Source organism: Panthera onca, chromosome B2 (assembly GCF_046562875.1).
Source record: "Panthera onca isolate mPanOnc1 chromosome B2, mPanOnc1 haplotype 2, whole genome shotgun sequence".
Lineage (NCBI taxonomy): Eukaryota > Metazoa > Chordata > Mammalia > Carnivora > Felidae > Panthera > Panthera onca.
Window position 1 is genome coordinate 138,708,721 of NC_138343.1, and position 25,386 is coordinate 138,734,106.

A 25,386-nucleotide genomic window follows, 5' to 3' on the forward strand; every position below is an offset into this window, starting at 1 on the left:
AGCCCACATGGTTGTGGCTCCCCGCCCCCCCACCCTTTGTGCCCCTATGTTAAACAGCCCTCCGTGCAAATAAACGGAAAAGGGCAGAGTATTTTATTCAGCTACAGAAACAGGAGCAAAGTTAGACTCCAGAGAACGGAATCGTGTGACCATGGCTTGTGTCCCCTGCTGTGTGCTTTCTTTTCTCCTCCACGGGGCCAGGCCAGGAGGTAGGGCAGAGGCTGAGGCCTTGGCCATGCTGGCTGGGAGCCCAGACCCCGGTAATTCTGCTGTAAACAGGACTCCTGGCCCTGGTTTTTGAGTAGAATTTGCCTGGGGTCTATCTGGACTATTCCGATCAGGAGAGGAAATTCTGAGCTGCTCTGAGCTTGATTAAAACCTAACAGGAACGTGGGCTTTCATTTTTGTTCTCTTTGTCCTACTAGACCTGAAAATAACAAGCAATTGATCATTGTATTGTTAGTTCCCAATTGAAAGACTTTTTTTTAATGTGTATTTTATTTTTGAGGAACACACACACACACACACACACACACACACACACACACACTGAGCGTGAATGGGGTGGGGCCAAGAGAGGAGACAGAATCTGAAGCAGGCTCCAGGCTCCAAGGTTTCAGCACAGAGCCTGAAGCAGGGATGGAACTCACAAACCGTGAGATCGTGACCTGAGTTGAAGTTGGACACTTAACCGACTGGGCCACTTGGGCGCCCCTGTGATATATGTGATTATTATATATAATCATTATATTACGTACAATCATCTATGTTCTGGACAAAAGAACTAGAAACCAGCTTATGGCTCTGTGTGAAACAGCAAACCAACAAACAAGATCAGTAGCAAGGTAGGGTGCCTGGGCGGCTCAGTCGGTTGAGCGTCCAACTTCGGCTCAGGTCATGATCTTGGGGTTCATGGGTTCCAGTCCCGCATCCAGCTCTTGTGCTGATAGCTCAGAGCCTGGAGCTGCTTCGGATTCTGTGTCTCCGTCTCTCTCTGCTCCTCCCCTGCTCACGCTCTGTCTCTGTCTCTCAAAAGGTGAATAAACATTAAAAAAATACCTAAAATAATGCAGATTAGGAGCAAGGTTAGAAGTGAAAATGCAAGGGCTCTGTTGGCAGATAATTCACTCTGTTTCTCTATCTGTACAGTGAAGGTAATGTTTACTAATCAAAGTCAATCTGTACTTCTGTTGTGAAGAACAATTACTTCTTAAACGTTCGGCCTTATTATTAATGTTGACCCTTGAAAATGTTAGCAAAATCCGAGACCTTGGTTTACAATTAAAGATGTGTGAAAAACAACATACTCAGGAAGCATCGAATACAATTGTGTTGACTTGTGGCCACTAATACTTTTAATTTTTTACTTGATAATTTATTAGCATGGATGATGATTAAAAAATGGTCAATCCTTGCAGAATACCATATAGTTCATGAAGCACTTTTACATGAGCTATTGAATTTTTTTTAAGTTTTTAGTGTTTCTTTTTGAGAGAGAGAGAAAGAGAGAGACAGACAGACAGAGCATGAGTGGGGGAGGTGCAGAGAAAGAGAGGGAGGCACACAACCCAAAGCAGGCTCCGGGGCTCTGAGCTGTCAGCACAGAGCCTGACGTGGGGCTCAAACTCATGAGCCATGAGATCATGACCTGAGCCGAACTTGAATGCTTAACTGACTGAGCCACCCAGGTGCCCCCCTCTTTAAAAAAAAATTTTTTTAATGTTTACTTATTTTTGAGAGAGACAGAGTGTGAGTGGGGGAGGGGCAGAGAGGGAGAGGGAGAACTATCTTTTTCTTAATGGAATAAAAACTCATACCCTAGGGGCACCTGGGTGGCTCAGTTGGTTAAGTGTCCGACTCTCGCTACCCGCTCAGGTCATGATCTCATGGTCTTGAGATCGAGCTCCGCATGGGGTTCTGCACTGAACGTAGAGCCTGCTTGGGACTCTCTCTCTCCCTCTCTCTCAGCCCCTCTCCCGCTCTTACTCTCTCTTAAGATAAATAAGTAAACATTAAAAGCATTCATACTCTATTTCTCCTGCTCTCAACATATGCTAGTTTTCTTTCCTTAGCCATCACCTATAGCAAAGGGGAGCTTATGAAAGACTCTGTGTTTTGTAAGGTGCTGTCACACATGGTGGGTGGAGAAAGACAAAAACATTTAAGTTGTTAATTGTCTGTATATTGGGGGGGGGGCTGTTTATTTTGTATAGGACCGAGTTCTTGTCATTATTATCATGTCTGTACAAGGAAAAAATGTGGGTTAAATAGCAGACATGATAATTAAGCTCGACATCATCTCATACCATCGCTTGTTAAAAAGATAAATACGCAATAACCAAGTCACCAGACTAACGTAATGAGTTTGCCCCCCTGAGCTACGTCTTGCTGCGTGGCCACCTACCCACCCCCCCCCCCCGCCCCCACCAGAGAGGCTTGCAACATGAAAGACTCACCTTTTTCTGCAGGAAGAGCCTTATTTCTCTTGCCCTGAATCCTCACGCATGAAGTGGAGAAGATATCTCCACGTGGCCCTGTAGCGTATTGCCACGAGTCCTCAAATTATAAATGTGGTATTTAGATTATGTCTGAAGGAAGCTTTATTAAAAGAAGAAAAAATTTAATAACTGTCATATCCTGATAACGGAGGTAACCTGCCATCCCAAAGGGGGCACTGATCTTGAGAGTAAGGTCACCTACAAGGACCCCCTCCTCTGGATTCCCATCTCCTGAGCTCACAGATTCTAGAGGCTCTTCTGTCCTCTCTGGACGGTGGGATGGTGGGAATTCATTCCAGATCTGGCTGGCGCTTGTGGACCTTCCAGAAGCTCCCACACGTCTCGCAATCAGGGCTTGATGTGGGTTCCACGTTCTTGAGGTTTAATTCCCTCTTCCCAAGCTTGGCTTCATCATCATGCAAACACAGAACTAGTATCATTGTGCCTTCTCTCCGCTTCAGAGGTACCCACCCTCTTCCCCACATTGTGGGAGAAGGGACCCCTGCTTAGTTTTCCTCTCTGGTCCCTGAAACTTCATACCAGTCCTTGCCAAGCTTGTCCTAGTGCTGAGCATTATTAAGTTGGGGCATCCGACCCTTATAAGACTTCTGCTTGGAGAGAAACCAAGATTGTCCCCAGCTCCTTCTGGGGACAGGTGCTAATCTGCAGCAGACAACTCGCTGACTCTCCTCTGCCGTCACCATTTCGTGTGAACTTATCACTTTGTTCGATAACTCGAGAGCTTTCACGCTTTTTTTCACCACGACCCACGAAAGAAAATATATTAGACATCGCAATATATAAAGGCATGTGTATGATTGATACAGGTCTGCAGACATCTATCCATGTGAGTTTCCTCACCTTCGCTTCATGCATGCTGATATTTTCCATTCTGTTCTGTTCTACTTATTTGTTTATTCATTTATTTTTAATGCTCATCAAGATTCACTAAATTAATTTTCATGGTTGTCTAAGGAGTCACGAGCTGGGGTTTGAACAACACTGTGTTAATTAATGCATCTGACTCCCTCTCCCCCATTTCTGAGACACTGTGACCTCACTGGGCGCAGGAAAGAAAAAGTGTCTATTTCTTCTTGTATACTTGGTATACTTTGGTGCCCTTCACTAGCAGATGCTCAGGTAAATACTTGTTGAGGGAAGAACTCAGCCTGAGTGTTTCTGCCCATGCTTATCTACCTTGCAGGGCATTTGTAAGAACTGAGTGAGATCATGTATTTAGGGCGAGAACACAGGGCTTTGCACCAACAGATGCTCAATGAACATACGTTTCTTTGTGGTTTTCTAGACTAGCTCTCCCTCCAGTTCACCATCTGATTGCACTGCAGCTTTTGTTTTTTGTTTTATTTTGTTTTTTAAGTGTAATGAGGGTTTGAACTCCATTAGCCTAAGGTCTCAGTCAGCCCAAGGGCTTTATAATTTTCTGAGTTGCCATAGAGTCAGGGCCAAATTGCTCTTCCAGAACAGTCTAAAAGTACAGGAAGGTCTTGGGGGAGAGTTCTTTTGGTCGTACCCTGGCCTGGGACTCATTTCTCCATGAAAAGTAGAGACATGAGCTCATTAGAACTTCTAAAATGAAAATGGCTTCCACGTTTTAAAAGATTATATAGTAAGTTTAAACTTAACATGAACTATAGAGTGTTTTGTGAATTGAAAGTCTCCATGAGGGCTCAATATTTCAGAGCCACAACACCTAAATTAAGTCTGATGTCACAGAAAGGTGGTGACTTTTGATTCCACCAGAAACTGGTGGTGGGGCTCGGGAGATACCATTTCTTCATCCGCAGAAAGGAGAATCTCACACATCCTCAAAATTCTGTGACCTCAACCATGAACTTGGGAGTCCTTCATTTTACATTTGCTGGAGTGTATTAGCCATCGAGGAGATAACATTCCAATGAAAACACACATCTCGGTGGCAAAGTCTGAATCAAATACGATGCCTGAAACCTCTTCTGTCTGTTAACAGTTTTCTTGCTGCTCTCATGTAGCAGCACTAACTGGTGTCTTACTGAGCTGAGAGCCAAAGAGGCAGGTTGTTATCTGTAGAAATTAAGCCTCCGACACCAAGCTCTTGCATGAATCAGCGGCGTCGTTTGTTTCAAATTGTACTTGTCCATGAAATGTGAGCTTTTTGTTTAATGCGGTGTGAACTGATCATTCGCATCTGGGTAATTTAACCAACCCACTTGCTGCTTTCTTCTAGGTCAGAATGGCTCAGAGGATAACGGAGTTTCAAAGTCTAGCGGAATACGAAGTCTTTCGCCTTCGGCTGTCTGGATTCAATTTATGAAGGCCAGTAAGTGAATTCTATCTCCTACCGGCTGGTACCTGTGCTTCTTTACAAGTTCTTAACGAGCAGGCGGTCCTGAAGTTAGAGGGGGTGATTGGGACCGCCTGACCTGCGTCGGACCCCTGTAACTGCCTTGGCATTAAATTCACGAATTTTTCAGACATCTAGGAAAAATAAAATGCTCCGTGTGGAGAGGTTATCAGGGCGGTTCTCTGCCACCAGCTCCATAATACGGAAGCTTCGCATGTGCTCTTTCTAGGCATTGCCCTCTACGGAGGTTCTGATGGAGGAGAAAATCAGATAATAAGTGGTTCACCTTGAAAGCTAAGCTCCCCCCTCCCCCACCCCCCACCCAATGTCAAAAGGGACTCCCTTACCTTTGTTGTTTTCAAAGGAACACGCCTTCAGCTTCCATACAATTCAGGAGATGTGCCCTGGATGCTCGTGGACAGGGAACAAGAAGCTCATGTCAGGCAGTGCTCTTCTCTTAGTTCGTCTTGCCCATTGTGTTGACCTCCGTGTCCTACTCTTCCTTCCCTGTAAGATAAGGTGCTTGTCCAGCCGCGTCCCTCCCCTGAGAATGCCCCTGCATGGGTCCCATCTCCCGCAGGATTAAACCCAGCCTTTGAGCCTGGCTTTCAAGGGCTCCGTGACCCAATCCCCTTCCCAGCCTCGTCTCTAACACCCCGTCCTCACCCTTGGCTCTTGTCCTTTATCTGGTGTGATCTCTAGCCCCTTCTTCCCCTGCCTGCCTTGCAAGACTGCCTCATGGGTCAGCCCCTCGGGGCAGCCTTTCTGGGACCCACTGTACCCGGCTGCTGCACACGCCTCCGCCCTGTACTCACCCCGTCACATCCCGATCACACGTTTCCTTTTCTCTTCCTCCTGCTAGACGGGCGCCCTTCAAGGGCTCCCTCACTGTCGAGGCAGCATAGTGCAGCAATGAAGGGCACGGTGCCCGGAGCCTCACTCCCCAGGGTCTAAACCCGGTTTTGTCATCTACTGACTGTGTTAGACTCCATCTCCTGCCCTACTTCTCTTCTCTATCAAATGGGGGCCATAAAAACCCCTACACTGCAGGCTTTGTGGGTGTGTTAGATGCAACAGCGCATATGAAGTACTCGAGACCGTGGCAGGACCTGGTGAGAGCTACGGAAGCGTTGTCCCTTGTTAGTGTCCACCACGCTAAAGACTAAGTTCCGCGAAACAGCGCATTTTCCCCTTGAAGACGAGTGCCATGCAAATTGCAGCAATGATTTGTAGGCAATGCATAAAATTTCTGGGAATTTTAGAACATTTGGCTGAAGGAAGCTGAATGAAAATAGGGGCGCCTGGGTGGCTCAGTCGGTTGAGCGTCTGACTCTTGATTTTGGCTCAGGTCATGATCCCAGGGTCGTGGGATCGAGCCCCGCATTGGGCTCCTCACTGAGCATGGAGCCTGCTTGAGATTCTCTCTCCCTATTTCTTTCTCTCTCTCTCCAGGCTTGTGCTCTCTCTCTCTCTCTCTCTCTCTAAAATAAAAATTTGAAAATAATACTTTTTAAAAAGAAATATATTTTATGAAATCTTAGGGGTTTCTTCACTTATTCCTCATTACACAGCTGAATCACCAGCTGGGAAGCCTGGGAAGCCATCACCGCTGCTTTGATTCCAGTTGCTTCTAAGTGTATGAGCCTCTTAAAAGTCTCTTAAGCCTGGGGCGCCTGGGTGGCGCAGTCGGTTAAGCGTCCAACTTCAGCCAGGTCACGATCTCGCGGTCCGTGAGTTCGAGCCCCGCGTCAGGCTCTGGGCTGATGGCTCGGAGCCTGGAGCCTGTTTCCGATTCTGTGTCTCCCTCTCTCTCTGCCCCTCCCCCGTTCATGCTCTGTCTCTCTCTGTCCCAAAAATAAATAAAAAACGTTGAAAAAAAAAAAAAAGTCTCTTAAGCCTATTTTAGGTTCCTTTAAAGCCTGTCATCGTTTGGGCTGCTGTAACAAAAATGCCAAAAACTCAAAGGCTTCTAAATAACACAGTTTTATTTCTCACAGTTCTAGAGGCTCAGTCCAAGCTCATGGCACCACGGATTCCATGTCTGGTGAGAGCTCACTTCCTCACACTGTTGCCTTCTCAGTGTTCCCTACACAGCTGCCTCCTAGCTCTCCAGGGCCTCCCTTGTAAGGGCACTAACCCTAGTCCTGGGGGCTCCACCCTTATGACCCAATTGCCTCACAGTGGCCTTCCTTCCTAATGCCTCCAGGGTAGGATTTCTTTCTTTCTTTCTTTTTTTAAATGTTTTTATTTATTTTTGAGAGAGAGAGAGAGTGCTCACAAGTGGGGGAGAGGCAGAGAGAGAGGGAGACACAGAATCCGAAGCAGGCTCCAGGCTCCGAGCTGTCAGCACAGATGCCAATGTGGGGCTCAAACTCAAGAACCACAAGATCATGATCTGAGCTGAAGTTACACACTTAACCAACTGAGCCACCCAGATACCCCTTGAGGGTGGGATTTCAACATATGAATTGGTGGTGGGGGGGACACAAATGTCCAGATAAAAGCACCTCCCACCCCTGCACCTTCACAATATCCGTGACATGTGAAGACGTCTGCTCCCACTACTCTGCTGGTGTTGAACCCGCCATGAATGACCTCCTTTAAAAAAAAAAAATGCCATGTCTTTCCTCATGCCTCATTCTCCTTTTCCTTTCTTCCAAGGCTGTTGCTGTTGATGTCCCACTACCCCACCCCTCACCCCTGCTTCTTCAGGAAGCTCTTCCTCCGCTCACCCGAACAGCCTTGCCTGCTTTCCTTGGCTCCTGGGCAGGACCCTCTCCCTTGCCTGGACCCTCTCTACTGCCCCCAGCAGCTGGGTTGGGGGCCTGCCCAGTCACTCCCTCCTGTTCTTCTAGTGATATATTTCTCCTCAGAGAAGTCACTACAAGAGTGATTTCCAGATTTGAATCTCTAGCCCTGACTCCTCTTTTGAGTTAAAATTGCTCTCTGGCCATTTCAGCTGGCGGGGGGCAGGGGGGGGTGTCTCTTCAGTTTCAGTGTGACCAACCAACTTGGTTTCCCCCACACCTGCACCCAGGGTCTGTCAGGAGAGATCTCTTACAGCCATCTCGTCTTGTAACTACAGCCATCATTGACATGTTCGTGTCCTTCAGCCCCTTGAAAGTGTCACCAAGCGCTGCTCCTCTCTCACAACAGTTTAGATTTGCATCTATTCTCCATGTTTGTCACCTCTGGCAACAGCTTCTGCTCAAGACTCCCGCTCTGGTGCCCCACTGCAGGACTGACGTACAATTTTCCTATCTGCTCAGAAACCTTAAGTGGCTCCTTCTGACTAATCAAGAGCCAAGTCCAGGTCCTTCTGCCTGGATTCCAAAGCGCCATGTAACCTGATCCCAACCTACCGCATCGAACGTATTTCTAGAACCTTCTCCAGACATTTGCAGAATACCTGCTTTCTTCCAGGCACTCTCCTAGGTTCCTAGTGGGATCAAAGGATGAAGGAGGTAGGCCCCCTCCTCCAAGACCTTCACAGTGAGGTGGGAGGTTGGAGGTAGAGAGTGTTGCCAGGCACAAAAATTCTAATTATAACATAGGTGCATTGTCCAAAGCAGAGTAAGTGCCAGGAGGACCCAGAGAAAAGAGTTATCAGTATAGATGCATCCTATGCTATAACTTAGATAGTCACTTTCTGTCAACTTGAAACATATTGATGTTTCTTTTTTACTTTTATTTATCTATTTATTTATTTATTTGAGAGAGGCGGGGAAAGAGAGAGAGAGAGTGCATGTGTGCACACACACAAGCCAAGGAGAGGGGCAGAAATAGAGGAAGAGAATCTTAAGCAGGCTGCACATCCAGCGTGGAGCCCGATGCGGGGCTCCATCCCACGACCGTGAGGTCATGAACTGAACCAAAATCAAGAGTCAGCCAATCAACCGACTGAGACATCCAGGCACCCGTAAACATATCAGTTTCATGAGCCATTTTGTTAGCAACAGATCCAAACGATTCTTGGGAAACCAGACTATTCAACATTTTTTAATAGAAAAGTGTAAGTACTTTACCCCGAAATAGGTTGATTTTTGAGGTAGATTGGAAGGGTGTGCTTTCTTGTCACTAGTCGGGGGGTGGGGGAGGGCTACACTTTGCCTGAATTTCTATTTTTGAAAGAGCTCTTTTAAAACGTATTGCTATTGGTAAATCCTCTATTGAATTTTTATATGAATGTCAACATCCAATACTGGGCTAAAATGAAAATGGTCTTCTCAGAGATTAGCTCTTTTGTCAAATGCATAAATAAGGATGGATTTCAGGGAAGGTGAGACTGATAGTCAATTCTGCACTCTTTTTTTGTGAAAAGCTCTAATTTTAAGAGCACCCCTCAGCTGCTTCCTGTGTGACCCTCACAGATAAATCTGGGGTGAAAACTCTGACCTGAAGCTCCGGTAAGAAGATCTCACATCAAGAGAATTCATTTCTGTGGAATTTCCCAGCCTACACTCATGGTCTGGCATTCATGAGACTCTGTTGTGTTTGGATGAGAAGAAGAATTCTCTGTGACCTTGAAACTTTTGTTTTGGATGGCTCCTCCTTCTATTACTTCCTCATTGCATTAATGGCTGCCCATGGATCCAAGATAAACCACCTTCCCATGCCTGAGAGACTGTAGTTTAAACATTCAATGTTCTGTTGCTGCGTTATTAGGCTCAGCCTCCTAAGTTGCACTGTAAAATTCTAGAAGGTAAACAGATGGGCATATATTTTCATGTGTGTCAAATTACAGGGGACACACACACGTTTTGCTACCTCTTTGAACCCTGAATGAGATTTCAAGAATGTGCACCTCGGGGAGGATCCCTGTCTTTGCATCCCGCCCCAGCCCCACCTCTACTTTTCCCCTCACCTGAACATCTGAGCCAGTGGAGAATAAACAGACAAGTGCCACCCCACCCTGTCCTATGGGCAGCCCTACCTTACAAACACACACACGTTCCCGCACACATACAAGCACACGTATACATACCTGCCTGCAACCCTCTGCCCCCAAATATGCACATACATACTGAAGGCTTTATAAAAGCTCTCTTCAAACATGCACTGGATGTTTGCACAGAGTCCAAGGATGGGAAGAGACTGTCTAGAGGCAATCTCTGAATGTTTCTCTCTTTTGTCTTTGCACTGTACCCTTTCACCCTTCCTCTTAGCCAAAACAGATTTCCATGAGACCTTATTCCTCATGGCTCCTGGCGTTCCTTCTGTCACTGTCTTCTCTCCCTGGCAGAGCTCCAGCCTGAGGTATCCCTCATGTAGATGCTACTGGGATCTGTTTTTCCAGAGGTTATTCCGAGCCTTCCCCACTCTGCCCCTTCCTTTTAGAACCAAAGACATTGGCAAGTCCGTTAGACCACCTGGACAAGAGAGAGCTAAGCCCAGGACGGGGAGCCAGCCCTGAGTCCCATCATTAGCTTGTTCAAACCAGTAGAGCTCTGGTACCAGTAGTTCAGCAATGGCCGAAGCCAGGTACTGATACTGTGATATCAGAGCTCACGGATCTAAATAGGACCCTCATCCCCTAACACTCAGTGGCCAGTTGCACCACCCTCTGAGGAAACCTATGAGCCACACCACCCTATGGCATGTCAGCTTTCATTTGTCAAGTTTGGGCAAGTCACTGTGCCAAAAACCACTGGGTGGGTGTATACACTTTTGCACGAATAGTTTTCAGTCATTATTGCAGACAATCTGGGGCCTCAGCGGTGGGATTTGATTTTAAAAGGATGTGCAAAAATACAGAAAGAGAAGGGTGAGTAAGCAGTGATGGACATGAGAAGATGTTTAGAACAGCAGAAGCCTAAAATGAGCCTGGGCTTGCAAAGATGCAAAGGGTGGTTAAAAGGGCTTTTAAACTATCTTTAGACAGAAGAAAGTGGGAATGGGGATCACAGAGGGGATTTAATGAGCAAAGGGGAGGCTGGGCTAAGGGATCCCTCTAGCCCTGGGAATCAGTGATTCTCCCAGACAGATGTCCGTGTTCCATATGAGGTCCACACACATCCACGGATGTGAACTAGGAAGGTAACTCTAGAGGTGGAAAGATTGGCTACTGAAACGTCGTTAGTGATTATTGCTTTTCACCCAAAATGTTTAATGTGGCTTCCAAAATTACCGAATTGATTCCCAGGGTATAGTTTATTTTCTGCAAGATTCTGATTTGTTCAGGGTGCTCCCTCATGAGCTGATAATACTCTATACTTACACAGCGACTTTCATCTGTGGATCTTAAAGACTTTTATAAGCATCAGTTAGTTCTCAAGCGCGACTTTGAAATTATTTGCACACCTGTGAAGTGTGGCTAGTGAACACTTTTCCACCCAGGCAAAGCCAGAATACTGAGATGGACGGTCTCCTGGGTGTCCGACTGCTTGTGGATGAGACCCTGGTACTGATGCCCAAATGAACTCCAACCTCTTCTCACCGTTTGGTCCCACCACTTACGTCAGATCTTTGTTTCGACGTTAAACTATCAAATAACATGTGGAATTGGGGAGAAATTTCCAGACTTCTAATCAGTGTGTAGATTTGAGAACTGTGTATCCCTTCTGGCTTTACAAAATTGGAGCTGCTTTATAGCCTGTCACACGCATAAACTGAAACACAGAACCAGAGCCGTCTGGAAGGTTCTGGAAGCTTCTGGGACAGGATCGAACACTTTATTGTTGTGTCTCCACCCCACCCCCTGTCCTACTTCCCAAGCCTGTTAACCATTTAACCCTGTTTAACTAGTCATAGGGAATTCCTCCAAGGAATTCCTCCAGGGAATTCCTCCAAGGTCCAAGGTGAAGGGAAAAGCTTGCACATTAGAGGCTCCCCCCAACTCCTACCCCACGGTTCTGACTCTGGCACTGACATTTTCCTAGTTGAAATCCAAACACTACCTGCTGCCTTAATTTCCTCTGCATTTGTCCCTCCTTTTTTTTTTTTTAATTTTTTTTTTTAACGTTTATTTATTTTTGAGACAGAGAGAGACAGAGCATGAACGGGGGAGGGGCAGAGAGAGAGGGAGACACAGAATCGGAAGCAGGCTCCAGGCTCTGAGCCATCAGCCCAGAGCCCGACACGGGGCTCGAACCCACGGACCGTGAGATTGTGACCTGAGCTGAAGTCGGACGCTTAACCGACTGAGCCACCCAGGCGCCCCTGCATTTGTCCCTCCTTAAACCCCTACCATCCAGGGTCTACTCTCTCTCCTCCAATGAATTCACTTTCTAAAAGTCTTCAATGACTTCCGACAATTCCAAAAGGCACTTCTCAGGCCATTCCACCTGACCTCCCTGATGCTATTGCCGGAACTATCCGCCTCCTCGAAAGTCTTTCTTTGACCTCTGTGGCCCTGAAATTCCCATTTTCCTTTCGCCCTTCTGACGATTTCTCTCCCTCCTTCTGAGGGCATTTCACAAGGAATCCCACCAGCCTTTGTGGTCCTGGCTCATCTCTGACCCTCCTCGTGGGATCAAGTCTTGCCTTCCCGTCTCTGACAGGAATGGGGTAGCTCTCCCTGTCTCCCAGACTGAACAGCTGCAAGGTTATATCCATACTTCACTTCTTTTCATTTTCTACACCAAGGGGCTCACTGAGTTTTTGTTTTCCTTCTGAAGTAGCTCTTAACATTCATGGCCACCTCAACTCAGGCCCCAAACCTAGGGCGTTTCCCCCAAACTCTTTTGATCGTGCACATTAACAAAACATGTTCATATATCGACCTCAGATTTTAAAAGTGTTTTTTTTTTTTTTTTTTTTAATGATTGAGATATAATTCACACTTCTGGTTTTAGGTTGCGTATGTATTATACACTGTATTAGTCTTCTGATATTGCCACAGACTAGGTGGCTTAACGAACAGAAATTTATTTTTGCACAGTTTTCGAGGCCAGAAGTCTAAGATCAAAGAGCCATGAGGTTTGATTTCTGGCAAGAGCTCTCTTCCTGGCTTATAGGCCGCTACCTTCTCACTGTGTCCTCACAGGGACTCTTCTCCATGCATGCATAGGAGAGGGGTGGGGGCTGGGGGTGCAGAGGGAGACAGGAGAGAAAGATCTGGTGCCTCTTCCTCTTTCTATTAGGATGCTAGTCCTATTTAAATACGGCCCGACCCTTATGAGCTTGTTTAGCCTTAGTTACCTCCGGAAGGCCCTATCTTCAAATACAGTTATGTTAGGGGTTAGAGCCTCAGCACGTGAATTTGGTAGGGACGCGTGTCTTGTTGGTAACACACACATTTTCTATTAAACTATTTAAAATATGTAAAATATACGCTAAAAAATATGGGCACTTTGAAAGTAAATACACATAAAAATTCCAATATTTTCTTCCCAACATCTTTGTGGATTACCTTAAGCATACCTGGAAGTACACATTGGTCATTCGAAACCACGGACGGTGATGATTGCAATGTCCTAAAGGCTCTGTCCGCTACCAGGCTTCTGCTCTGCCTTCTGATACAGCCTCTGCATTAACCTATATAAAACACTGGTTTCTTCTCCCTTCCTCTGAAAACTTTGGTGCTCTGGGTTGCCCAGAGGACAGGCCAACTTCCAGCTTGACCTTCACGGCACCACATGTCCCACCATGACTTTTGCTTCAAGCCATTATTCTTCCTGATGGCTCGCTTGGGCCCCTTTCTCCTCCTCTGCGGGTCCTGGGCCTCTAGCTTGTTTCTGCACAACCTTGCCTGCTCCCTCCAAAATGTTCTCCCTCCCTCCCCAAAGCTCTGTCTCGTCTCTTGGTACATTTGCTGCTCAACAGCGTTCGTCATACTTTCATGGGTGCCATCGTATTTTTCAGCTGGATCATGAGCTCCCAGAGCTCATGGTCCCGGAGTTTCTTCTCCATCTCCTGTCCTTCTCTTCTCTGGACACAGACTCTGAACCTGTCCTCTGTCACTGCAGTGCTTCTTGGTCCTCCTTCCAGAACGGCAAATCCACAGGGCAGCCTGAGCCTTCTCAGTGGGTGTTCTTGGGCAGAGACAATCTTGGAGGCCTTGGAGGCAAGGACGCCATCTGACTTGCTGGTCACATGTGTACCGTGGACTGAACGTGTTTGGGGCAGGCAACTTAACACTACTACATTCCTCAATTTACTCCAGCTCAGCTTCTTGCAAATGGTATTTCCCAGAAGTTGGTAATGTATTCTCCTAAAGATTTAATAGAAGAAAAGTTGGCTGCTTGTTGAGAAGTATGCTTTTGGCTGCCAACTCGGAGTGCCTTAAATTAATGTTGACAAATGCGAGATGTATTAGCACAGCATCCGTCTCTTTAGTGCCTGATGGGGCTCAAGACGCGCACGTAAATCATTCAGATGACAATTTTCTGGGCTGAGCACTTGGCATTTACCTATCACAAATCAGTGCACCTGTTCACAGATGGCAGCACCGGGACACTGAGGATGATTTGAGATGATGGCCACTCAAGGAGGAAAATGACTTTGAAACATTGAAAAGCAAGCCTGGAGCTATCTCCAAATCTTCTTGAATTCCCCCTTTAAAACTCATCAGCATATGCTGACCTGGACTAAAATGAAGGTATCAGCTTACCTCCTGGACTTTCGCTTTACGGCCCTCTGGCTGGCAACGTAGCCATCCAGTTTCCAATGCGTGCCCGGGGACCGTCAGTGCTGGGATGGATGGCCTCCGAGATCGGTTAGCTGAAACCCACCCTGCTTTGTGAGGTGAATGTGTACAGGCTGAAAATTAGTTTCTGGGTCTGTTTTAGGAGGTGATTGTCCAAAAAACTGAACTGGTTAATATTTTTTTTTTTTTTTTTTTTTAATTTTTTTTTTCAACGTTTTTTAATTTTTTTTTTTTTTTTATTTTTGGGACAGAGAGAGACAGAGCATGAACGGGGGAGGGGCAGAGAGAGAGGGAGATACAGAATTGGAAACAGGCTCCAGGCTCCGAGCCATCAGCCCAGAGCCTGACGCGGGGCTCGAACTCGCGGACCGCGAGATCGTGACCTGGCTGAAGTCGGACGCTTAACCGACTGCGCCACCCAGGCGCCCCTGAACTGGTTAATATTTAAACTACCTATTTTCTTTCCTTACTTGCCTGATGAACTTGGCAGAGTGGGTGAATGTCATAATCGTGTTCGGAGTCCAAAAATCATTTCGCAGTGTGTATTTCAGGTATAATACGGTTCAATGTCCTGAGCCAAGAGTATCCTGCCAACCCCTTTGGGTATCATGCAGTGGCACTGGGGTGTCACACATGACTTGCACAGACCGTGCAGGCTCCCAGCAGGGGATATTTTGCAGATTAGAGTGTACGTGCCGCTCTCCTATAAGGATCAGTTACTGAATTTCCTCTGTGTTTCTTCATACGTTTTCATCGTAGCCACCTGGGTCTCTCACGTTGACAGCAGAGGGCTGATTTGGTGAGAGTGACAGGTTTGGGGAAGGGCCGGTGCTGTTCGCGACAGCTGTTCACAGAATATTTCTTTGAGACTTTTGATCCTTTTCTTTTCATGAGAAACCCACAGAGAAAGACAGGACCCACAGAGAGAAGGGGGCTGGGAGAGGGGAGGAATCAAAGGAAAAAGAAAAGAATGGAAAAAGAATGAAAGGAAGGAAGGGAGGGAGGGGGGGAGTGAGGGAGGAAGGAGGGAGGGAGGAAGACAGAGAAAGTAAGAAAGAAAGAAAAAGAAAGAAAGAAAGAACAAGAAAGAAAGAAAGAGAGAAAGAAAGAAAGAAAGAAAAAGAAAGAAAGAACAAGAAAGAAAGAAGAGGAAGGAAGGAATAAAGGAAAGAAAGGGAGGAAGGGAGAAAGGAAGGAAAGACAAGAAAAGAAAGAAAAAGAGAAGGAAGGAAAAGGAGAGACGGTCTCGCAGTCAAGCCCACCCAGTTTTAAAACACTGCTCCTCTGAGAAGAGTTTAGCTCAGGTCACACTTTCTCGTCCAGCCTCCACCTTCCACTGTGGCTGTTGGCACGGGCCACTGGGACCATTACAGACAGCACCGGGGGTGGGGGGTGGCTGACTGTGCTGGTCTCCTTCTTTCTCCCGGGCTGGTGCTGAGGCCTGAGTGGGGAATACCCACGCTGGCTGCCAAGCGAAGCATTTTCATAGCCTGAGTCACCCAGACGGAGCTTTACTTTGTGAACACAAAACAGGCAAATCACGAACAATCAACCCAATCCTGGCAGGCGGGGGTGAGGATTATCGTGAAGTGCCATTAGGTGCACTCAGGAGAATTCTTAACCCCGTTGTTCTGTGATTCTGTTTTGCGTGAGCGTGATGGCGAACCTCTAACAACGGGCGAATGTTCTCCCCTCCTCACTGTTTTCTCTAACTCCTGCTTTGAAGCACAAAACCGGCTTGAAGTCTGGCAAGTCTGTGTTCATCACTGGGATTTAATTAAAATACACTGAGCCTCGCAGAAGCTTGTGGCTTAGAGTAATGGAAAAGTTTAGGGAATCAGGAACACAGACTGATCCTGGGAAGAAAGGTTAAATTTCCCCTCAAGCACTGGATTTCTTGCCTTCCATCTCCTCCCAGATGTGCCATTTACTCCTTCTTAAAAACAGCAGTCAGTTTTCTAAAAGAGGATCAATTAATTTTATTTCAAGTATGTGGTATTTGCATATACAGAAGCATTACCCAAGTGTTCATACTATTTCATATTCCTTTGTATTGGATTAACTTATAAACATCTATATAAATCCTAAAGTTTATTTATTTATTTTGAGAGAGACAGAGACAGCGCTAACAGGAGAGGGGCAGAGAGAGAGAGAGAGAGAGAGAGAGAGAGAGAGAGAGAGAATCCCAAGCCGGCTCCATGCTGCCAGGGCAGAGGCAGATGCGGGGCTCGAACTCTCGAAACCTTAAGATCGTGACCCGAGCCGAAACCAAGGGTTGGACACTGAAGTGACTGACCCCCGCAGGCGTCCCTATAAACATGTATTTATCGAGCACCTACTATGTGTAGAGCAAATGTGGGGTGCGAGGGACGGCATGGTAAGAACTAGGCTGGCTTGGCTCCTTTCCTCACGGATCTTCTGAAGTCTTTGTGGTGCCTCTTGGTCTCTCCATCGTGTTAAGTGAGCTTGACTTTCACAAAGTGTCAAATACTTAAGAAAAAATAAATGGTTTTGGGGGGTATCTGGGTGGCTCAGTCGGTCACGTGTCCGAGTCTTGATTTTGGCTCAGGTTATAATCTCACGTTTCGCGAGATCAAGCCCCGCATCGGGCTCTGAGCTACCACCGAGGAGCCTGTTGGGGATTCTCCCAGTTTTGAATGCCGCACTCGTCACCAGCATATAATTACATATAATTGAATATATCTCTCTAATGGTGATGATATAGCAGTATTCTTCAAAGCATGATACACACGTTACTCCCACACATCATCCATCATTTCAATAGCTCCGTAAATCAGTTGGTGGAGATGCCCACCGCGTTGCTTTAGTTGTTGGCTGGGAGAAGGCACTTTGGGACAGTGGCCTGACACACAGTTTTGGATCTGAGTCAACTGCATGTGTTTGTAAAAATTCCCATTTTTTTAAGCCTCCCTGCAGGTCCAACAGAATGAGAATCTCAGGAGTTGGGATCAGACATATGCATTTTCAGCAAGGACTCCCCCAGTCATTTTTGTTCAGAGTAAAATTTAAGAGTATTAGTTTCGAGCTTTTCTCATTAAAACCAGTGCAAAAGCAATCAGTCAATTGGTCAAACCAAACAAACCCAATCCAGTGTTTGGGGTGGGGAGCTGATATCAGACAGGTCTGTGATAAGTTTCCATCCCCCGCCCAAAGCAATAAATCATGATATGATATTGCTTATGTTCAGCTTGTTGGGCCAAGGACCTTTGTCACGTCATCTGATTTCTCACTTTCTTCCTTTGCAGAGTGAGGGCTTAGACCTAAGGATCTTTAGGCACCTTTTTTGTTAACATGAACACACTAAGCAGGTACGTGCAGTGGTGGCCAATACTTTTATCCCTTCCTGTCCACGTGACCTTCCTACATTCTACGTGAACATTGGCCGCCAGGAGATTAAGGCAGAGAGGAAGAAGATAGATGATTAGCACAACAGAAACAAGTCTTAGGGAAATTATGCCTTCAGACTTATTTCTAATTATTTCCTCTTGTCTTTTTCTTTCTGTGGAATAATGTTCTTTGTTCTGTTAGTGACTGAGTTCACCGTTTTAAGATTCGTTCTTGTATTAATTCATTTACTGAACACTTAGGAGTGTCTGGTATGTTCTAGGACAGGGCCATGTGTTAAGGATGTGAAAGTGCACACACATTTTGACTTCAAAGGACCTTCCCCCTACTAAAATTGGTACAGTTTAGCCAAAGTAGTCCATTTTCAATTCTAGGCTCTTCTTCCTGAAAGAATGATGTAGGAAATATTTTTTTTTTCAACGTTTTTTTTTTTATTTTTTATTTTTTTATTTTTGGGACAGAGAGAGACAGAGCATGAACGGGGGAGGGTCAGAGAGAGAGGGAGACACAGAATCGGAAACAGGCTCCAGGCTCCGAGCCATCAGCCCAGAGCCTGACGCGGGGCTCGAACTCACAGACCGCGAGATCGTGGCCTGGCTGAAGTCGGACGCTTAACCGACTGCGCCACCCAGGCGCCCCGGAAATATTTTTAAAAACATTAAGACGAAAAAAAAAAAAGACTAGTTTCTTAAATTGCAAACCTAAATTTTTGAAAGACAATTCCTACCCAGTCACATATCACTGTCATCCACATGAGTGAACGGACAAAACCCACAGCTGTATCATATGTTTCAGCCCTTCCCATCACTCATATAATCACATTCCCTGGGAACAAAGTAAGGCAGGTAGAATTTTTAAAGTTTTTGACTTTCTTGCCACAGAGATGCTTATGTTTATTTTATAACACCTACTATATTCCAGATAGTAAGTCTATATGGATTCATTTCCTGCTTTTCTAAATAACTTTTAGAGGCTGACAGTACACCCAAAGGGGGCCTCTAACTCATGACCCCGAGATCAAGAGTCCCATGCTCCACTGACTGAGCCAGCCAGGTGCCCAGAAAGTTTGTACCTTTTAATCCCCTTCACCTATTTTGACTATAAGACCTCCTTTAAAAATAATATGTTGCAGCAGAGGGGCACCTGGGTGGCTCAGTTGATTGGGTGACCGATTTCGACTCAGGTCATGATTTCGCTGCTCTTAGGTTCGAGCCCTGCATCGGGCTCTGTGCTGACAACTCAGCCTGGAGCCTGCTTTGGATTCTGTCTCCATCTCTCTGCCCCTCCCCCCCCCCTCTCTCACACACACACACACACACACATACAACACACACACACTCTCTGTCTCTCAAATATAAATGAACATTAAAAGAAAAAAAATTGTATTTCAGGGGCTTCTGAGTGGCTCAGTTGGTTAAGTGTCCGATTTTGGATGGGATCATGATCTCACAGTTCATGAGTTTGAGCCCTGCATGGGGCTCTAACCTGATAGTGCAGAGCCTGCTTGGGATTCTCTCTCTCTCTCTCTCTCTCTCTCCCTCGCTGTCTGCCCCTCCCCCATTCTCCCTCTTTTTCTCTCTCTCCAAATAAATAAATAAACTTAAAAAAATAAAAAAACAAAAATGATATTTCAAATTAATTTCCTCCTAATTATATTGCAGTGTTTTTAATGACAAAAACTCATGAAAGGGTTAGCGTGTTTCAAAATTCTTGCTCGGTTGATATGACTTAAATGTTTTAAACTAAGGGGTTACCTGAATTTATGAGCTTCTCTGTATATCTTGGATTTGTAAGTGGGGGGAAAGATTTGGATTTATCTTCAATTTATGATCAATTTTATATTCAGCGGAGAACTCTACCATGAAGTCGTTTTACTCAACTATTGTAAATTCCACACAATTTGAACAGATTTTTTTTTTTATGTTTTATTTTTATTTATTTTGAGAGAGAGAGAGAGTATAAGCAGGGAAGGGACAGAGAGAGAGAGGGAGACAGAGAATCCCAAACAGTCTCCACACTGTCAGCACAGAGCCAGACTCCGGGCTCGAACTCATGAACCGTGAGATCATGACCTGAGCGGAAGACCGATGCTTAACCGACTGAGCCACCCAGGTGCCCCTGAACAGATTTTTAATTAAGGTTTACAGGTGAGTCACCATGTAAATTATGCAAACTTTTTCTTCCCCCCACAGAAAAAAACATGTACAGACCTTGCCCTTGTTTTGTAGGAAGGGCCCATGAATGAGCGTTAGAAGGCTTGCTCCCCACCCTCAGCGGCGAGACAGACATTCTGTGCCCTTCGTCTTCCTCTGTTTAAAAAGATTCCTCTGGACTCCCACGTACATCTCCCCGTCACGGAGAGCCGCCTCTGTCATGGTTACGGAGTTAAAACAACTCAGGAAAAAATTGTTTCTACTTCCTTGTTTGGGCGTAAAGTAAGACCCAGGGTTCTGCAGTACGAGTTCAATGGTGAGCTGACCCCCACATGCAACTATGAGGTGGTGGGGGGCGGGGGGGAGTGTCCTGTCCTGGGGCAGCTAGAAGCGTTTTCCCCAGAAGCTGGCAGAAATGTGAACCAACACTCGCTTCACGAGGCAACCCGCAGTGTCCGTGGGGAAGGAAGGCCCCTGCTGGAATGCGACACGGCCCTCGGCTCCCAGGCCTGGACCCACGGTGCACACAGCAGGAGGGCCTGCTGATGGGGCACCTCCACGCTCCTTATGACACAGCTTTCCCGTCTCGGATTTCAGCCCTCTCCCGAAATGTCTCGTGAAATGGAAATCCTGAATGCTCTTTCCTGGTGCATTCTTCCTACGTGCTAAATGACTAATTTCATATAATTGAGGAAGCTTTTTCCAAAGACTAAAACTACACTCACTGCTGGAGAAAGTGTAAAAACATGTGTCGTGTGGGAGGGGGACCGGTATTTAAGGCCTGGCTGCATCTGCTTTTTATGAACACTTCTCACTTCCCTGGACACACGCAGCACCTCCAACAGGCGGCCCCGGGAAGTGCAGTTTTTAAAAGCTGGCTTGGGCCAGCTTTTTACATTTTTATACTGAAAAGTCACCTCCTCCAAAACCTTTGGGGATTCTCAAAATTCCATATATATAAAACAAATTACATATAATACCAATTATATTTTTGGAAATTCTGATATTTAAATACTAATGTTTAACATTTTATATGTATATATAATATATATTTTATGTATATATTCTATATGTATATATAATATATATTTTATGTATATATTCTATATGTATATATAATATATATTTTATGTATATATTCTATATTTATATATAATACATATTTTATGTATATTATATATTTATGTATACATATTTATATACATATACATAAATATATATTTTTAAACATATATAAATGTATATTATGTATATAATATACATAATTATATATATTATACATATATATGTATACACCAGTCACAGGCAGGCCAATGCACTGAACACCCATGTTGGTCCCCCAGGTGGTCCCCACATTACACATGAGGAAACTGAGGAAGCCAGAGGAAATTGTAGGAATTTGTCTTAGGTCAAACAGCTAGAAAGTAATGGAAGTAACATTCCTGTCAGCTCCATTTGCTCCAAAGTGCATCATCTTTTTTTTTTTTTTTTTTTTTTTGATGTTTATTTATTTGGGGGAGAGGAAGAGGGAGAGAGAATCCCAAGCAGGCTCACGCTCAGCGAGAAGCCTGACGTGGGGCTCGATCTCACGATGAGATCATGACCTGAGCCGAAATCAAGAGTCGAACGCTTAACTGACTGAGCCACGCAGACAATCCTCCACAGCTCGTGATCTTAATGTCTGCAGTGTTGCCTCACCTTGATGACACAAGCATCTACTTTAGTTAATGGTTGACTCTGAGGACACGCGAGGGAAGCTTTCCCATATCGACCCCGTGTATTTATTTTGAGCAGCACTTCTATGGCCTCCCATGCCGTGCTCCCGCTTTTCCTTAGCAGGGGCACAAGCAGAGAAGCTATGCAGGCTGTTTGTTCATGCCCTTTATCTGGACTATTTTCTACTCCTTATGTCTAATTTCCTTGTCACCATCTTTCACAGCCACCGAATCAATAGCCACATCTGTCCCTCTCACTTAAATTATGTCTACATATTTGTGGGAGTACCCAGAAGATCAAACTGCATGAAGTACGAAAACACGAAGACCACATTGCCTTGGAGACTGTATTGCAGGATTGAGCTCTGAAATGCAACGCAGTTTTGTATTTTTCCTTTGATCCAGGCTCTGACGGAAGGCTTTGACGTTTTACAAAGTATGCCCATGTCCTTTCGGATGGCAACTCAAATAGGCCTTCAGATAGAGATGTGTCACTTTGGGCATCGAGCTAAGACTGTGGCCGTCAGAAAGCCACCAGGCTGATGATGGACAGGTGACTCCGATCCCCCAGGCTGGGCTTGTTCACTCTCCTCTTGTAGGATGGCATGCTAAGTAGTAGGTTTGGCTGCCCCCTCTTCCTTGGCCCCCAAATGTCCTCAAGTGGGATAAGCCTAACTCACCATGGTCTGGAACTTCCTCTAAGGTGGGAGCCACGTCTTCATATTTTCAGGGGCTTGGGCTGTGCCTGGCAGGCACAGAGTACACGCTTCTTAGCTGATGAAGAAGGAATAAATACATGTACACTCTTTGAGCAAATGGGAGACGAATGGCTTCTGCCTCTTAATATCACACCATTTTTGTGACAGTGTTCCCGTAGAAGAATGTTTCAGCCCACAAGTTGGGAGCCCGTGGGGCAGCCTTTCAAATAAAGCCTCAGTGAAAGAACTGGAAACTTAGAAGATCTCCAAGAAAAAGTGCTCTGCACAATAAGTGGAAAACATGGCTTGACTCGGAGTCTTTCTCACGCCTTCCCCATTTACCCCATTTTGGGACTTCAGGAGGCCCTGAATCTGTAGCCCGTGCTTTAAAATGTGGGGCCCCAACCTAGAGCTGTGCTGGGGTGTATGCCGAAGGAAGTAAACCACAGTGCCTAAATATAAATACAAAAGGCTGAATGTAAACACTGAAGTTTTGGGCGGTAACTTGTAGCAACTTCCACAAATGCTGTATCACAGCAAACATGACAATGACAGTGAAGTCATTTATTTGTTTCAAAAGAAAGTTACTATTTTCTCCAGATACTAATATACCCCACAAACATTTATGAAACCAGTCTTTCTCAATTTGCTTCTATTGCAAACAGATAAGCTGGTGTCTCTATTGCAATAAAAAGCCATGAACATACCAAGGTCTGAGAGGCATTTGGAGAGCAGGCACGTCCTATTACAGCCCCCCCCCCTGCCCCCCACCACGGTCTTCTCAGGGTCTTGCACGTGGTGCCAAGAGAGCCGGTGGAGGCGTGGCCAGGAGGGGACATCCTAGAGGCACAGCTCTAGCTTTTCAATTCTCTTCCACGGATGTCTACATCCAAGATCCCTCCTCTTCAAGGAGGAATTCTGAAAATGTGCGCTCGGCTCAGCCCCACCAGCTGATTATAGGAAAGGCCACCACTTTGAGAATTCAGTCTTTCATCATATTGTAACATGGAGATGACATTTCCCCGCCCACCTTAGGACCCCTGACGGAGCCTCCCACAGCCAGAAACGATCCTTGCATTTGCGGGTTCTCTTCCTGTGGCACTTAGAATCTGTCTGGTGAGACAGTTGTTTATATGCACCTCGTGTCACATCCTAGGCTGCTTTCACGACTGACTCGTTCTCTGTGTTCGTGTTTTCCTCAGCCCTTGCTTTGGAGGACAGGGAACTTGGATTTGAATCCTGGCTTTCCTGCTTCTACTAGCCATGAAAACCCAGACAACTTATTTCTCCCGTTTCGGCTTTAGCAAAGTAACAATTTCTACCTCCTTGTGTTGATTTGAAGATTAAATAAGGTAGCATGATGCCGGGGGCGCCTGAGCGGTTCGCTCGGTTAAGCGTCTGACTCTTCATTTCGGCTCAGGTCTTGATTTCATGGGTTCGTGGGTTTCAGCCCCGAGTCAGGCTCTGTGCTGACAGTGCGGAGCCTGCTTGGGATTCTCTCTCTCCCTCACTCCCTCTCTCAAAAATAAATAAAGAAACTTAATTTTTTTTAATGTTTATTTTTCAGAGAGAGAGAGAGGCAGAGAGAGAGGGAGGCACAGAGTCTGAAATAGGCCCCAGGCTCTGAGCTGTCAGCACAGAGCCCAATGTGGGGCTCGAACACACAGATGGTGAGATCATGACCTGAGCCAAGTTGGACGCTCAACCGACTGAGCCACCCAGGTGCCCATAAGTAAATAAACTTAAAAAGAAAGATAGCATGATGCCTGGCACGCTATGGCAACCGATGAATACCATCTGTCATTAATAATGAGACTCGTGGGTAGAACCAAGAATTGACCCAGGATCTTTCCTCATCAGGGAGGAATTCTGCGTGTCTGCTCTCGGCCCACCATTGCAGGAGCTCTGGAAGCCCAAGGCCCTTCTCCCAGTGCCCCTTCTGCTTCGGGACTACGGCTTGGCCAAAACGTCACCCATTCTGCCACTTCTCCACGTGTGACACGCAGACAGGTTTGTATAATGAATCCTTGAGTCACGTGAGTGTGGCAGATTTGTGTATTAAAGGGATTAGACTAAGCTCAGGATGTTCCTATTCTTCCTTCCTGAACTTCGCCCCTCAGGAGGCCAGCATGGAAAAAAGCGTTATTATCCATCTGATAGCAAATACTTCTGAGCAACAGCTTTGCTCAAGAGACCATGCCAAGGCTGTGGCATTTAAAAAGGAGTGTGGTGCAGCCGCTCTGGAAGACAGTGTGGAGGTTCCTCAAAAAATTAAAACTAGATCTACCCTATGACCCAGCAGTAGCACTGCTAGGAATTTACCCAAGGGATACGGGAGTGCTGATGCATAGGGGCACCTGTACCCCAATGTTTATAGCAGCACTCTCAACAATAGCCAAATTATGGAAAGAGCCTAAATGTCCATCAACTGACGCATGGATAAAGAAATTGTGGTTTATATACACAGTGGAATACTACGTGGCAATGAGAAAGAATGAGATATGGCCTTTTGTAGCAACGTGGATGGAACTGGAGAGTGTGATGCTAAGTGAAATAAGCCATACAGAGAAAGACAGATACCATACGTTTTCACTCTTATGTGGATCCTGAGAAACTTGACGGAAGACCATGGGCGAGGGGAAGAAAAAAAAAAAGGTTAGCGAGGGAGGGAGCCAAAACATAAGAGACTCTTAAAAACTGAGAACAAACTGAGGGTTGATGGGGGGTGGGAGGGAGGGGAGGGTGGGTGATGGGTATTGAGGAGGGCACCTGTTGGGATGAGCACTGGGTGTTGTATGGAAACCAATTTGACAATAAATTTCATATAAATAAATAAATAAATAAATGAATAGGAGTGTAAGGCACAGTCTACGGTCCCTGTCACCAAGACAGGGTACAGTGTTAAAAGGCAGCTGAGGACACCAGGGAAGTTTTCCGTGGTAACAGAGTGGCACAAAGGGAAATAAGGAAAGGTCAGGGTGGCTGCAGAGGTCAGATCTGGGAGCAGTGGCCCCTGGTCTCAAGGATTC

At 45.9% G+C, this 25,386-nt stretch overlaps 1 protein-coding gene and 1 long non-coding RNA gene across 8 annotated transcripts in view; one reads left to right on the forward strand and one right to left on the reverse strand.

Moving 5' to 3' along the window:
* The window catches only part of TIAM2 (TIAM Rac1 associated GEF 2), a 323,817-nt gene that overhangs the window by 52,627 nt on the left and 245,804 nt on the right, over positions 1-25,386 (forward strand). For 5 of the 7 annotated variants that reach the window (XR_013555828.2, XR_013555829.2, XM_078447496.2 and 2 more), the window contains exons 2-3: positions 4,723-4,815; positions 24,218-24,367. The gene's annotated coding sequence lies outside the window, so the exon portion shown is untranslated. Of the gene's footprint in view, positions 1-4,722; positions 4,816-19,367; positions 20,261-21,474; positions 22,213-24,217; positions 24,368-25,386 lie in introns of those variants that run through there. The other 2 variants (XM_060616969.3, XM_078447497.2) reach the window with 2 other exon arrangements.
* LOC144616443 (uncharacterized) lies at positions 4,924-13,308 on the reverse strand. The gene is made up of 3 exons (XR_013555831.2): positions 13,201-13,308; positions 5,187-5,346; positions 4,924-5,089 (listed from the first exon to the last, which is right to left on the reverse strand). It is a non-coding gene; the product is annotated as an uncharacterized LOC144616443 (long non-coding RNA).